The sequence below is a fragment of the Lepisosteus platostomus genome, chromosome 5 (genome assembly GCF_059453375.1).
Source record: "Lepisosteus platostomus isolate fLepPlt1 chromosome 5, fLepPlt1.hap1, whole genome shotgun sequence".
Classification (NCBI taxonomy): Eukaryota; Metazoa; Chordata; class Actinopteri; order Semionotiformes; family Lepisosteidae; genus Lepisosteus; species Lepisosteus platostomus.
The window spans coordinates 48,641,807-48,654,965 of NC_142615.1; the positions used below are offsets into that span (position 1 = coordinate 48,641,807).

Here is a 13,159-nt window from a genome sequence, read left to right on the forward strand (position 1 = left end):
CCTGTCCAGGGTGTGTGAGTGAGTGTGTGTTTGTCATGTGATGGACTGGTTCCTGAACAGGGTGTGTGAGTGTGTGTGTCTGAGTGTCCTGTGAGGGACTGGTGTCCTATCCAGGTTGTGTGTGTGTGTCCTGTGAGGGACTGGTGTCCTGTTCAGGGTGTGTGAGTGTGTGTGTGTGTCCTGTGAGTGACTGGTGTCCTGTCCAGGGTGTGTGAGTGTGTGTGTGTCCTGTGATGGACTGGTGTCCTGTTCAGGGTGTGTGAGTGAGTGTGTGTGTGTCCTGTGATGGACTGGTGTCCTGTCCAGGGTGTGTGAGTGTGTGTGTCTGTGTGTCCTGTGATGGACAGATGGTACCAAGCCTGGACACCCATGAGACACTGGCTTCCTCAGAAGACTCTCACGGAGGGCACACTGTCCCTAACCCGGGTCCAGAAGAAACTACAGTGATCTATAATTCCTGTGCCTCGGAAGGGTTTATGACGTTTATGTCCGGCGCCCGCGCCCGTGGACCGGCGGTTTGGCGTCGCGCTCCGCAGCTCGAGCTTCGGTGCGAGGCAGGGCGGGAGGGAGTCGATGTGGCCTTGGCGCCATCTTTGCTGGTGAGTCAATTGTGACCGTTGCGGTACAACAAACCATCAATCAAGCTTTTCCCAACCCGTCCAGTATTTCTGTCGCGGCCCACGTCCCTTACAATCGACAAACTATAAAAAAAACAGTAGCCCTTCGCAACATTACACGCCATTTTTTTTATTTTAAACGTCCGCTAGATACGCAGGTGGCTCGATACCTGTCTTATCCTCGCCGGCGTCTTTATACCGGCAAGTGAATTTTATTTGGGGTCCCTCAGAATTGTGACAGAAATGTCAGTGAACCACAATAAAAAACGAAACTTTTTTTTAAAGGCGGTGAATGGATTTTTTGAGTAACCGTGTAGCGACTAACGTAAGGAAAAAAAAGTTGTCTTTCCCTACGAAGACGTTTTGGTACAGGACTTTCTTTAAATATCAGTTGTGCATAGCGTTTTACAAAAAGTTGATGATGATCTTGGAGATAATTGCAAAGGAAAATTGAGATAACTACCAAAACATTACGTGTGAAACGACAGGACAGAACTTTGAACCCACAAAGAAACAAAGGTATGAAATATTGCCTCGTCATGGGGGGTTGATAATTGTAGTAAGTGTTCCTAATTTTCGTAAAGAAATGTATATTATGGGAGTCACACGTGAGATTTAGTGTATATACGTTTCATATTGTGCATATATACGGGGTTAAAAAGTGGAATGAGTATGATTATAAACTCGTGTGTCCTATAATCAGATAATTTTTGAACAAGCTTTGATTAGACAGGTGAAAAACAACATCAGATCCTTTTTTTTAATATATTCTCACGTCTGAATATCAGCTTCTCCCCTCTGGCCAACATTTCAGGGCTCCCAGGTGTAGATCCCAAATTGAAACAAATATTAATTTGTTACCCAGTTAAACAGTTAATAGAAGTGAGTGACCAGGGTAAATAAAGGTGGGTCAGTGTAAACTGTTTATTCTGGACCAGACTTCGTCATGTGTGATATGTCATGACTTCTTATATTAAGTTTTATCTTTATATTTAGTTCTACATGTGTAATAGATGCGATGTGTGTCCATAAAAAGGTTTCTCCAGGGGAAAATCAAGTTCGTTTTAAAACCGTGTTTCCTTTTTAGGGTACGTTTGCATTCCAAGTGTGGGGTTTTTGCCTTTTTATCATATTTTGGATGTGAATCCGTGGTATTTTTGCTGAGACAAGTTGCCTTTCTTATACGCGGAGGGATCTGCTCGTGAGATGTCCGCTTGGTCCATTTCTGAGCTCAGTATAAGGTGTAGAAAGCATGACTGTCATCATAACCCGCATCTCACCCAGGTGTGGAATAATGTTGTGACTATTGCTTCAGCAATAACATGCTGATTGCATGTTTCTAGATGGGTATAACAGAGATCTCAACTACTGAGGGGCCTTATTAATAAAGTCTCCACAGCCGAAGCGCTGTGTCTCTTTTCAGCTGGCGATAAACCTTTCCTCGATCCTTTGCGGACTTGTAAAACTGTTCCTGATCAGAATAAAAAACGCTCACGCTAATACACAAGCACCCGTGTCTCGCCAAAGCTGACAAATAAACAGATGGACAAGCCGCACTGCACGTGTGAACAGGGGAATGAGCGAGCGAGCGGGGATAGGGCGTCTCCTGCGCTTAAAAGCTTACAGCACCTGGTATTCCCAGGCGGTCTCCCATCCAAGTACTAACCAGGCCCATCCCTGTTTAGCTTCCGAGATCAGACGAGATCAGGCGTGCTCAAGGGGGTGTGGCCGTAAGCGAGAGCAAGGCTCGCTGGCACCCTTCTTATTGAGAGGACAGCTCCGTCACCTCTTTTACGACGCTGCTTTTTTTCCCTTGCGTTTTTCTCTTCTTCCCACGTTCTCTCTCTTCACTGCCTTCGTCCCCGCTCTATTTCACTTCAGCCTTTCACTCTTGCTTCCTTCCAATGAGGACGGAGCTGCGGGAGAAAGGGCGCTATAGAGGATCGCTGTGGAGAGCTGCTGCTGTGCTTTGACATCTGAGCTCTGTGGAAAACGATCTCAATACAATTCTGAAAAACGCGACTCTCCGAACGCCAGCCGAACAAGTCTCCACAGCCGAAGCGCTGTGTCTCTTTTCAGCTGGCGATAAACCCTTCCTCGATCCTTTGCGGACTTGTAAAACTGTTCCTGATCAGAATAAAAAACGCTCACGCTAATACACAAGCACCCGTGTCCACCAAAGCTGACAAATAAACAGACGGACAAGCCGCACTGCACGTGTGAACAGGGGAATGAGCGAGCGAGCGGGGATAGGGCGCCTCCTGCGCTTAAAAGCTTACAGCACCTGGTATTCCCAGGCGGTCTCCCATCCAAGTACTAACCAGACCCATCCTTGTTAGGCTTCCGAGATCAGACGAGATCAGGCGTGCTCAAGGGGGTGTGGCCATAAGCAAGAGCAAGGCTTGCTGGCTCCCTTCTTATTGAGAGGACAGCTCCGTCACCTCTTTTACGACGCTGCTTTTTTTCCCTTGCGTTTTTCTCTTCTTCCCACATTCTCTCTCTTCACTGCCTTCGTCCCCGCTCTATTTCACTTCAGCCTTTCACTCTTGCTTCCTTCCAATGAGGACGGAGCTGCGGGAGAAAGGGCGCTATAGAGGATCGCTGTGGAGAGCTGCTGCTGTGCTTTGACATCTGAGCTCTGTGGAAAACGATCTCAATACAATTCTGAAAAACGCGACCCTCCGAACGCCAGCCGAACAAGTCTCCACAGCCGAAGCGCTGTGTCTCTTTTCAGCTGGCGATAAACCTTTCCTCGATCCTTTGCGGACTTGTAAAACTGTTCCTGATCAGAATAAAAAACGCTCACGCTAATACACGAGCACCCGTGTCTCGCCAAAGCTGACAAATAAACAGACGGACAAGCCGCACTGCACGTGTGAACAGGGGAATGAGCGAGCGAGCGGGGATAGGGCGCCTCCTACGCTTAAAAGCTTACAGCACCTGGTATTCCCAGGCGGTCTCCCATCCAAGTACTAACCAGGCCCATCCCTGTTTAGCTTCCGAGATCAGACGAGATCAGGAGTGCTCAAGGGGGTGTGGCCATAAGCGAGACCAAGGCTCGCTGGCACCCTTCTTATTGAGAGGACAGCTCCGTCACATCTTTTACGACGCTGCTTTTTTTCCCTTGCGTTTTTCTCTTCTTCCCACGTTCTCTCTCTTCACTGCCTTCGTCCCCGCTCTATTTCACTTCAGCCTTTCACTCTTGCTTCCTTCCAATGAGGACGGAGCTGCGGGAGAAAGGGCGCTATAGAGGATCGCTGTGGAGAGCTGCTGCTGTGCTTTGACATCTGAGCTCTGTGGAAAACGATCTCAATACAATTCTGAAAAACGCGACTCTCCGAACGCCAGCCGAACAAGTCTCCACAGCCGAAGCGCTGTGTCTCTTTTCAGCTGGCGATAAACCTTTCCTCGATCCTTTGCGGACTTGTAAAACTGTTCCTGATCAGAATAAAAAACGCTCACGCTAATACACAAGCACCCGTGTCTCGCCAAAGCTGACAAATAAACAGACGGAGAAGCCGCATTGCACGTGTGAACAGGGGAATGAGCGAGCGAGCGGGGATAGGGCGCCTCCTGCGCTTAAAAGCTTACAGCACCTGGTATTCCCAGGCGGTCTCCCATCCAAGTACTAACCAGGCCCATCCCTGTTTAGCTTCCGAGATCAGACGAGATCAGGCGTGCTCAAGGGGGTGTGGCCGTAAGCGAGAGCAAGGCTCGCTGGCACCCTTCTTATTGAGAGGACAGCTCCGTCACCTCTTTTACGACGCTGCTTTTTTACCGGGGTAAAGTTAGCTTGAAGTTCGAAAACGATTTTGCCACGCCTGTAGCGTTTACACGAAACCTCTTAGAATCGTGAGAATACTTGCTTTGTGCATAAAATACATTGTGAATGCTTTTTCAGCCTTTACTTTTTCGTTTATATTACATTTTTTGGACCAAGCACGAATATTCTTTTGTCCATATCTTCGCAACGGAAGCACAGAACGCCTTCAAACCAAATGCATTTTAAAGACCACGACGTGGATATTTAGCTCACTGATACATCAAAGTGTCAGTGAGCTAATTATCTTTTTTGAAACCTCCGGTTTTTCATCGATGCGTAATTACGCACTAACTGGAACCCGGGGGACTGCTGGATACACAAGTTCACAACGCGAGAAATACTGTTCAATACGGCTTCATGCGAAAAACCCGTATATGACCATAGGAAGCATAACAGCGCAGTCTCCAATTACCCAGACTGTAAGCACGGGAATAAAGCTTTGTCTGAATTCTGAAACCCTTCCTTTGTGTCCTGTTTTCATTCAGGTAAGAGTCAACTATATGCACAATACTACTGACAGCAGGAAGATTAAAATATTCTTTACTCAGCAGCTTATTAAAAACAGCTCCCATGATGTTCAAACCGATTTTTTACACAGAACACTGACACAGCTTTGCGTTCTGAATCTCTTTTTCTCGTGTGTTTATTAATGTGGCACAATGTACTGGGATAGGGGTATTCTGTTCACAAACCAATAGCATTTAAACCACAGCACCCACAATGCTGCAAGTAAGTGTTTTACACACTAAGCAGAGAGCGATGTCTTCCTCGTTAGTATAGTGGCAAGTATCCCCACCTGTCACGCGGGAGACCAGGGTACATCAGGACATGCAGTGAAAGCAGGATATGCTGCGACATCCACTGTGCAGATCCCGCCACACTAAGAGGTGAGTGGGTCTGTTCGATCACAGCGCTAGGCGAATCCCCAAACAGTGTGCGTGACAACAAACGAAACGGTTTCGTTCCGGGGAAATCGGGCCCAGTAGTGGCGGGATCTGTACAGTGCATGTCGCAGCGCTTCAATGTGCTTCCTGATGTCCTACCCCGAGAACAGAAAAGACAGCATCCACAGCAACAACAGCTCAGGTCTCTGCACAGGAGCTAAGCTGCCCCCATCTCCTCTGCTCTGCGGCTCCTGCGGAGTGGAGTCCTGCCTGGAGCCGTGTTTGCAGGCGACGGCTCCCTGCGCCCTGTCTGTGCGTCGTGTCCGAGAGCTCCTGGGAGGAAGAGAGAGCCCTCCCACTCGGGGGCTTTTCCACGGTCTGTGTGAGGAGGGGCGGGTGTGTCCAGTAGCTTATCGAGCGGAAGCCTGGGGCGGCGGAGAGCTGTGATTGTGCAGACCTTGAGGTGTCACCTCTTTGTCTGCTTTCCCGCCCCCCCTCCGCCCAAGCTCTGCTCCAAAGTAGCCCGGCAACCCCTCACACCTGCACCTTTCACAACCTAAGGTGTGGTCATGAGACACCCATGGGTTGTTGTTCTGTTCTTGCTAATTGTTTCCTGCCCGTCGCAGGCAGGAGTCCATGCGAGGAAGATGCGCTGGACAGAGCTCAGAGGGCGCACCTGGGTGGCTTTCCTTCTGAGTGACGTTCCTGCAACACTCTCCCGCTCCTCTTGGTGCGCTCATGCCGCAACACAGGAAGGCTGGAGCAGGTGGGTGTGGAGAGTGTTAGACTGAAGATTTAAAGGTCCCTGGTTCAATCCCGGGTTTCAGCGTTTTGTTTCATTAAGCCCTCTGTTCCTCTCTGCAGCTCCCCCTTCCTAAAGTGACGCTTCCCTTTCTCAGCCTGAAACGCAAGTGAGACATGAGAAGCAGTCCCTGCAGATTTCCGTAGCGTAGCGGCTGTCACATCAGCCTAACACCTGAAAAGTCCTTGGTTCGAGACTGGGCAGAAACAGCCTTGTTTTGCACGCTCCTGTACTTCACAGAGGTCTTGAGCGACCGGTCATTTGTTGCCAATGTATTTCCGGTGCCTTCATGCAGTCTTGTACCAAACGCACGTTCCTTCTGTACCCGGAGCCGATCATTTGCAATTGGGCTGTGCCGACAGACCAGGACGAGCTCTGTCAGCTCAAAAGCAGCGCAGGACCTGCAAGAACAACAGAAAGATTAGCATCCAGCGGGGGCCTCTTAGTGAGCCCAAGATCTCATCAAGAATCGGCTCCAGCAACAGGGCTGGGCGCATTGTTCCATTCTCCGCCCACTCTCGGTGTAAACAAGTCCCTCCTGGTCTCTGCTTGAAATGCACTTTCCTGCGTTTGCTTTGGTGTAACTGGCTTCCCCTGCATGGGCGAATGTGAAGAAGATCCTTAGTAAGTCATAGATGAAAACCGAGAAGAGGTCGGAGTGGCCTCTGTCGTTCATCAATGATCCATTCAGGCAGTACTCCTCTGTAAAGCGCCGTTCGTTCACATCGATTGGCTTTTTTTTGCCTTCATTAGTGCAAGCAGTAATAGCAGATGCCCCTATTCTGCCATGACCCGGATTCAAACCGGGGTTGTTGCGGCCATACGACAGAAAGCAGTGTCGTCAAGCCCTGACATCCCTCTCTCTCCACCTCCTCTCTCTACCTCTCCCTACCGCTCTCTCTCTCTCTCTCTCTCTCTCTCTCTCTCTCACTCTGGAGTTTATTTTCCAGACAGAAATCCAGCTCCGTCCCTCCTGTGGAAGATTGGTGATGCAGGATGAGAGCCCCTAACTGAGAGCACTGCAGTGGCAGGTTCTGTGGTCTGTTTCAAATCCGCCCGCGACGAGACACCGAGGAGAAATGAAGAGGCCCAGTCGCGCTAGAAAATCACCCGGGAAAGAGACTTTCAATGTAGGAAAAAAAAGTCATTAGTAACAGACATAATATGTTTGTTTTGTTTTTTTAATCGCTGCGATGTGTGACTAAGCTCATACGACTAAGAGTCGCCCCCTTTGTCTAGATCTGGTAACCTGCTCGTCGCTGGTGGGCCAGATCGTGTCCCCCATCACTATACTGGGGCAATAGGACCCACACAGACCGCAGGGTGAGCACCCCCTGCTGGCCCCACAGAGAGGGAGAGGTAGAGGTAGGAAGAGAGGTAGGGAGGGGAAAAGGGAGAGGTAGGGAGAGAGGTAGAGAGAGGTAGAGGTAGAGGTAGGGAGAGAGAGGAGGAGTACAAATTCAAGCAGAGGCCTGATTGGAGCACTGTTGTATGGCCCTGACATCAATCCCTCAACTCTCTGCATAAAGCAGTGTCTTATGGCCATGACATCCCACCCCCACCGCTCTCAGTGGAAAGCACTGTCGTATAACCATGACATCCCACCCTCACCGCTCTCTGCGAAAAGCAGTATCTTCAGGCCCTGACATCCCACCCCCGCCACTCTCTGCGTAAAGAAGTATCGTCAGGCCCTTACATCCCACCCCCGCCACTCTCTACGTAAAGAAGTGTCGTATGGCCCTGACACCCACCCCTCCACTCTCTGCATAAAGTAGTGTCGTCAAGCCCTAACATCCCACCCCCGCCACTATCTGCATAAAGCAGTACCTTCAGGCCCTGACATCCCACCCCCGCCACTCGCTGTGTAAAGCAATGTCGTTTGGCCCTGACATCCTACCCCCGCCACTCTCTGTGTAAAGCAGTGTCATATGGCCCTGACATCCCACCCCCACCACTCTCTGTGTAAAGCACTGTCGTATAGCCCTGACACCCACCCCTCCAATCATTGAATAAAGCAGTGTCGTCAAGCCCCGACATCCCACCCCCGCCACTAACTGCGTAAAGAAATGTCGTATGGCCCTGACATCACACCCCCACCACTCTCTACGTCAAGCACTGTCGTATAGCCCTGACACCCACCCCTCCACTCTCTGCATAAAGCAGTGTCGTCAAGCCCTGACATCCCACCCCCGCCACTCTCTATGTAAAAAAGTGTCGTATGGCCCTGACACCCACCCCTCCACTCTCTGCGTAAAGCTGTGTTGTCAGGCCCTGACACCCCACCTCCGCCATTCTCTGTGTAAACAGTGTCATATGGCCCTGACATCCGACCCCCACAACTCTCTGCGGAAAGCACTGTCATAAAGCCCTGACACCCACCCCTCCTCTCTTTGAATAAAGCAGTGTCATCAAGCCCTGACATCCCACCCCCGCCACTGTCTACGTAAAGAAGTGTCGTATGGCCCTGACACCCACCCCTCCACTCTCTGTGTAAAGCACTGTTGTATGGCCCTGACATCACACCCCCACCACTCTCTGCGGAAAGCACAGTCATATAGCCCTGACACCCACCCCTCCACTCTCCGCATAAAGCAGTGTCATCAAGCCCTGATATCCCACCCCCGCCACTCTCTACGTAAAGCAGTGTCGTATGGCCCTGACACCCAGCCCTCCACTCTCTGCGTTAAGCTGTGTTGTCAGGCCCTGAAATCCCTCCCCCGCCACTCTCTGTGTAAAGCACTGTTGTATGGCCCTGACATCACACCCCCACCACTCTCTGCGGAAAGCACAGTCATATAGCCCTGACACCCACCCCTCCACTCTCCGCATAAAGCAGTGTCATCAAGCCCTGATATCCCACCCCCGCCACTCTCTACGTAAAGCAGTGTCGTATGGCCCTGACACCCAGCCCTCCACTCTCTGCGTTAAGCTGTGTTGTCAGGCCCTGAAATCCCTCCCCCGCCACTCTCTGTGTAAAGCACTGTTGTATGGCCCTGACATCACACCCCCACCACTCTCTGCGGAAAGCACAGTCATATAGCCCTGTCACCCATCCCTCCATTCTTTGCATAAAGCAGTAACGTCAAGCCCTGACATCCCACCGCCGCCACTCTCTACGTAAAGAAGTGTCGTATGGCCCTGACACCCACCCCTCCACTCTCTGCGTTAAGCTGTGTTGTCAGGCCCTGACATCCCACCCCCGCCACTCTCTGTGTAAAGCAGTGTCATATGGCCCTGACACCAATCCCTCCACTCTCTGCATAAAGCAGTGTCTTATGGCCCTGAAACCCTCCCCTCCACTCTCTGCATAAAGCAGTGTCGTCAAGCCCTGACATCCCTCCCCCGCCACTCTCTGTGTAAAGCACTGTCATATGGCCCTGACATCCCACCCCCACCACTCTCTGTGTAAAGCACTGTCGTATAGCCCTGACACCCACCCCTCCAATCATTGAATAAAGCAGTGTCGTCAAGCCCCGACATCCCACCCCCGCCACTAACTGCGTAAAGAAATGTCGTATGGCCCTGACATCACACCCCCACCACTCTCTACGTCAAGCACTGTCGTATAGCCCTGACACCCACCCCTCCACTCTCTGCATAAAGCAGTGTCGTCAAGCCCTGACATCCCACCCCCGCCACTCTCTATGTAAAAAAGTGTCGTATGGCCCTGACACCCACCCCTCCACTCTCTGCGTAAAGCTGTGTTGTCAGGCCCTGACACCCCACCTCCGCCATTCTCTGTGTAAACAGTGTCATATGGCCCTGACATCCGACCCCCACAACTCTCTGCGGAAAGCACTGTCATAAAGCCCTGACACCCACCCCTCCTCTCTTTGAATAAAGCAGTGTCATCAAGCCCTGACATCCCACCCCCGCCACTGTCTACGTAAAGAAGTGTCGTATGGCCCTGACACCCACCCCTCCACTCTCTGTGTAAAGCACTGTTGTATGGCCCTGACATCACACCCCCACCACTCTCTGCGGAAAGCACAGTCATATAGCCCTGACACCCACCCCTCCACTCTCCGCATAAAGCAGTGTCATCAAGCCCTGATATCCCACCCCCGCCACTCTCTACGTAAAGCAGTGTCGTATGGCCCTGACACCCAGCCCTCCACTCTCTGCGTTAAGCTGTGTTGTCAGGCCCTGAAATCCCTCCCCCGCCACTCTCTGTGTAAAGCACTGTTGTATGGCCCTGACATCACACCCCCACCACTCTCTGCGGAAAGCACAGTCATATAGCCCTGACACCCACCCCTCCACTCTCCGCATAAAGCAGTGTCATCAAGCCCTGATATCCCACCCCCGCCACTCTCTACGTAAAGCAGTGTCGTATGGCCCTGACACCCAGCCCTCCACTCTCTGCGTTAAGCTGTGTTGTCAGGCCCTGAAATCCCTCCCCCGCCACTCTCTGTGTAAAGCACTGTTGTATGGCCCTGACATCACACCCCCACCACTCTCTGCGGAAAGCACAGTCATATAGCCCTGTCACCCATCCCTCCATTCTTTGCATAAAGCAGTAACGTCAAGCCCTGACATCCCACCGCCGCCACTCTCTACGTAAAGAAGTGTCGTATGGCCCTGACACCCACCCCTCCACTCTCTGCGTTAAGCTGTGTTGTCAGGCCCTGACATCCCACCCCCGCCACTCTCTGTGTAAAGCAGTGTCATATGGCCCTGACACCAATCCCTCCACTCTCTGCATAAAGCAGTGTCTTATGGCCCTGAAACCCTCCCCTCCACTCTCTGCATAAAGCAGTGTCGTCAAGCCCTGACATCCCTCCCCCGCCACTCTCTGTGTAAAGCACTGTCATATGGCCCTGACATCACACCCCCACCACTCTCTGCGTAAAGCACTGTCGTATAGCCCTGACATCCTACCCCCACCACTCTCTGTGTAAAGCAGTGTCATATGGCCCTGACATCCCACCCCCGCCACTCTCTACGTAAAGAACTGTCGTATGGCCCTGACATCCCACCCCCACCACTAACTGCGTAAAGTAGTATTGTCAGGCCCTGACATCCCAATCCCGCCACTCTCTGTGTAAAGCAGTGTCGTATGTTGTATGTCGAGGTGAGGTGAGGTGCGACACACTGGAGTCCCGACGCTGCTAATGCGGAGCACTTGTTGAACTGGCATTGAAAGGACGTGTGCGCACGGAGCGAGCCTTCCCTGCGGCAGAGCGTGGAAACTTTCTCCCCCCGCTGCAGGAGTTGTGAGCGCTACAGCGGTGCCGAGAGAACAGCACAGAAGGCAGCAGGCTCTGGAGAGCAGGTAAGAGACCGAGCCTTGTGGGCAGGCGAGCAGGCCCGTTTTTTGGAAATTGCTGAAAAGGCTCCGGTGTTTGTTCGGTGTGTGGCAGGCGCACGACGCGAGCTTGCGTAGCGATCTGCCGGTCTGGTGTTATGCAAATGAGGCCGAATTGCATCCCGGGACATGCTGCGAATGCGCAATGGCGACTGCAGATGTGTAGGAAACGGCGCGCTCGTTTTCTCGTTTTGCCCACCCTTTTGAGTGTTAGTGTGGCGTGAGAGTGTGCGAAAGAGTTGGCCCAGCAGGAGGCGGTGACGTGCGAGGCGTTGAGCTGGCCTAGGCTGCGCGCTTTGTGCTGTGGGTGCGGCCGCTTGCAGGGGCTTGTACAGCTCATACTTACTTGGCAGGGGAGATACCTTGATCAGCCTGTAGGTGGAGTAGTTGGATTGTTTTCCTTGTTTTGTGGAAGCAGTGTTTGTTTAGCAGTTCACGAAATGGCAACTTTTGGATCCCGCAAGAATGCTGTGCGTTTTGAGCTTTTGGATGACCTCTTCATGGATCGTATGCAGTTCAGCAGAAAAGTGTTGCAGAGGGAACTTGGCTTTGAACCTCAGCACTTGGATTTCATCTTCGCTCTCCCAGGTCAGAAAGCATTTGAGGTTGTTTTTGCTACCTATCCTCTGTTTGAACAATGTGTTGATGTGTTTGAGGCAAAAAGAGGGAAAGTTCCTGCCCTTGAGAAGATCGACTTGCAGCCTCTGACACAGAGAGAGAGGAAAACGGTGCATGTTGTTATGTTCTTGGAACTGGCAAAGACGGAGGACATTCACACCTGGCTTAACCAGTACTGCACTGTCCACCATGGAACTGAGGTTAGAGATGTTGACGGTATAAAAACAGGAGCAAGGAAATTCGAGGTTCGCTTGCTACTGGACAATGTAAATGGAGGCTTAAGGCACCTGCCCTCTACAATCCGGCTGGGCGCCTGCAATGGCTATGTTTTTTATGTGGGACAACCAAAGGTGTGTCGGCGCTGTGGTGCTGTGGGACACCTGGCATCGTCCTGCACTGTGAAATGCTGCAAGACCTGTGGCAAACAGGGACATTTAGCCTCTGACTGTTCAATGCTGCCAAAGTGCAATTTATGTGGCTCGGAAGGACACGTTTTTAAGAACTGCCCTCACGCCTACGCCAATAAACTCAAAATGAGAAAGGATGAGGCAGTGCTTGTTTCAGCCAAACCGGCCCGAAAATCCAAAGCAAATAACAAGTCAAACAAAGAACCCTTGTTGGACAAAGATTCTCAGCCTCCAGCCAGGATCAGTCCTGCTGTGGCTCCAGGGCCGGTGGAAGAGAAATCCACTACGCCCCCACAACTGCAGACTGCACCAGACAAGCACGAGGGTTTGAAAACCCCCGAGAACAGCGAGGACCCCTCCCCCACTCCTGCTCCTCAGAACGAGGGCCAGTGTGGGGCCCCCCGGTGGAGCGGGTCCAGCGACGATACCCAGGATTCAGCGGAGCTGCTTTTCTCAGACTCTGCAAGTGCTAGAGATGTCCTCCTCTCCTCCATCCAGTCCATTACAGAGGATCTGCAGCAGCTGGTGGGTGAGGGGGAAGAGGAGACTGGTGCATCGGCTGCACCCCTTTCCCCTCAGTGCTCCCAGGAGCTGGACTTGAGGAAACGGAAAAATGACTCTGTTTTCTCCCCGAGCGAGGAGGAAGGAGAGCATGGTGATGGGGACAGCTGGAACCCCTCCACCCCTCCCTCTACCCCCT

At 51.8% G+C, this 13,159-nt stretch overlaps 1 protein-coding gene, 3 non-coding genes and 1 pseudogene across 5 annotated transcripts in view; 1 reads left to right on the top strand and 4 right to left on the bottom strand.

The window, feature by feature from the left end:
* The window catches only part of LOC148668159 (uncharacterized), a 204,585-nt gene that overhangs the window by 147,940 nt on the left and 43,486 nt on the right, over positions 1 to 13,159 (top strand). The gene's annotated exons all lie outside the window — the stretch shown is intronic.
* On the bottom strand, positions 2,235 to 2,353 carry LOC148668222 (5S ribosomal RNA). The gene has a single exon (XR_015937526.1). It is a non-coding gene; the product is annotated as a 5S ribosomal RNA (ribosomal RNA).
* On the bottom strand, positions 2,890 to 3,008 carry LOC148668223 (5S ribosomal RNA; annotated as a pseudogene).
* Positions 3,546 to 3,664, bottom strand: LOC148668224 (5S ribosomal RNA). Its single transcript, XR_015938375.1, has one exon. It is a non-coding gene; the product is annotated as a 5S ribosomal RNA (ribosomal RNA).
* Positions 4,202 to 4,320, bottom strand: LOC148668225 (5S ribosomal RNA). Its single transcript, XR_015937527.1, has one exon. It is a non-coding gene; the product is annotated as a 5S ribosomal RNA (ribosomal RNA).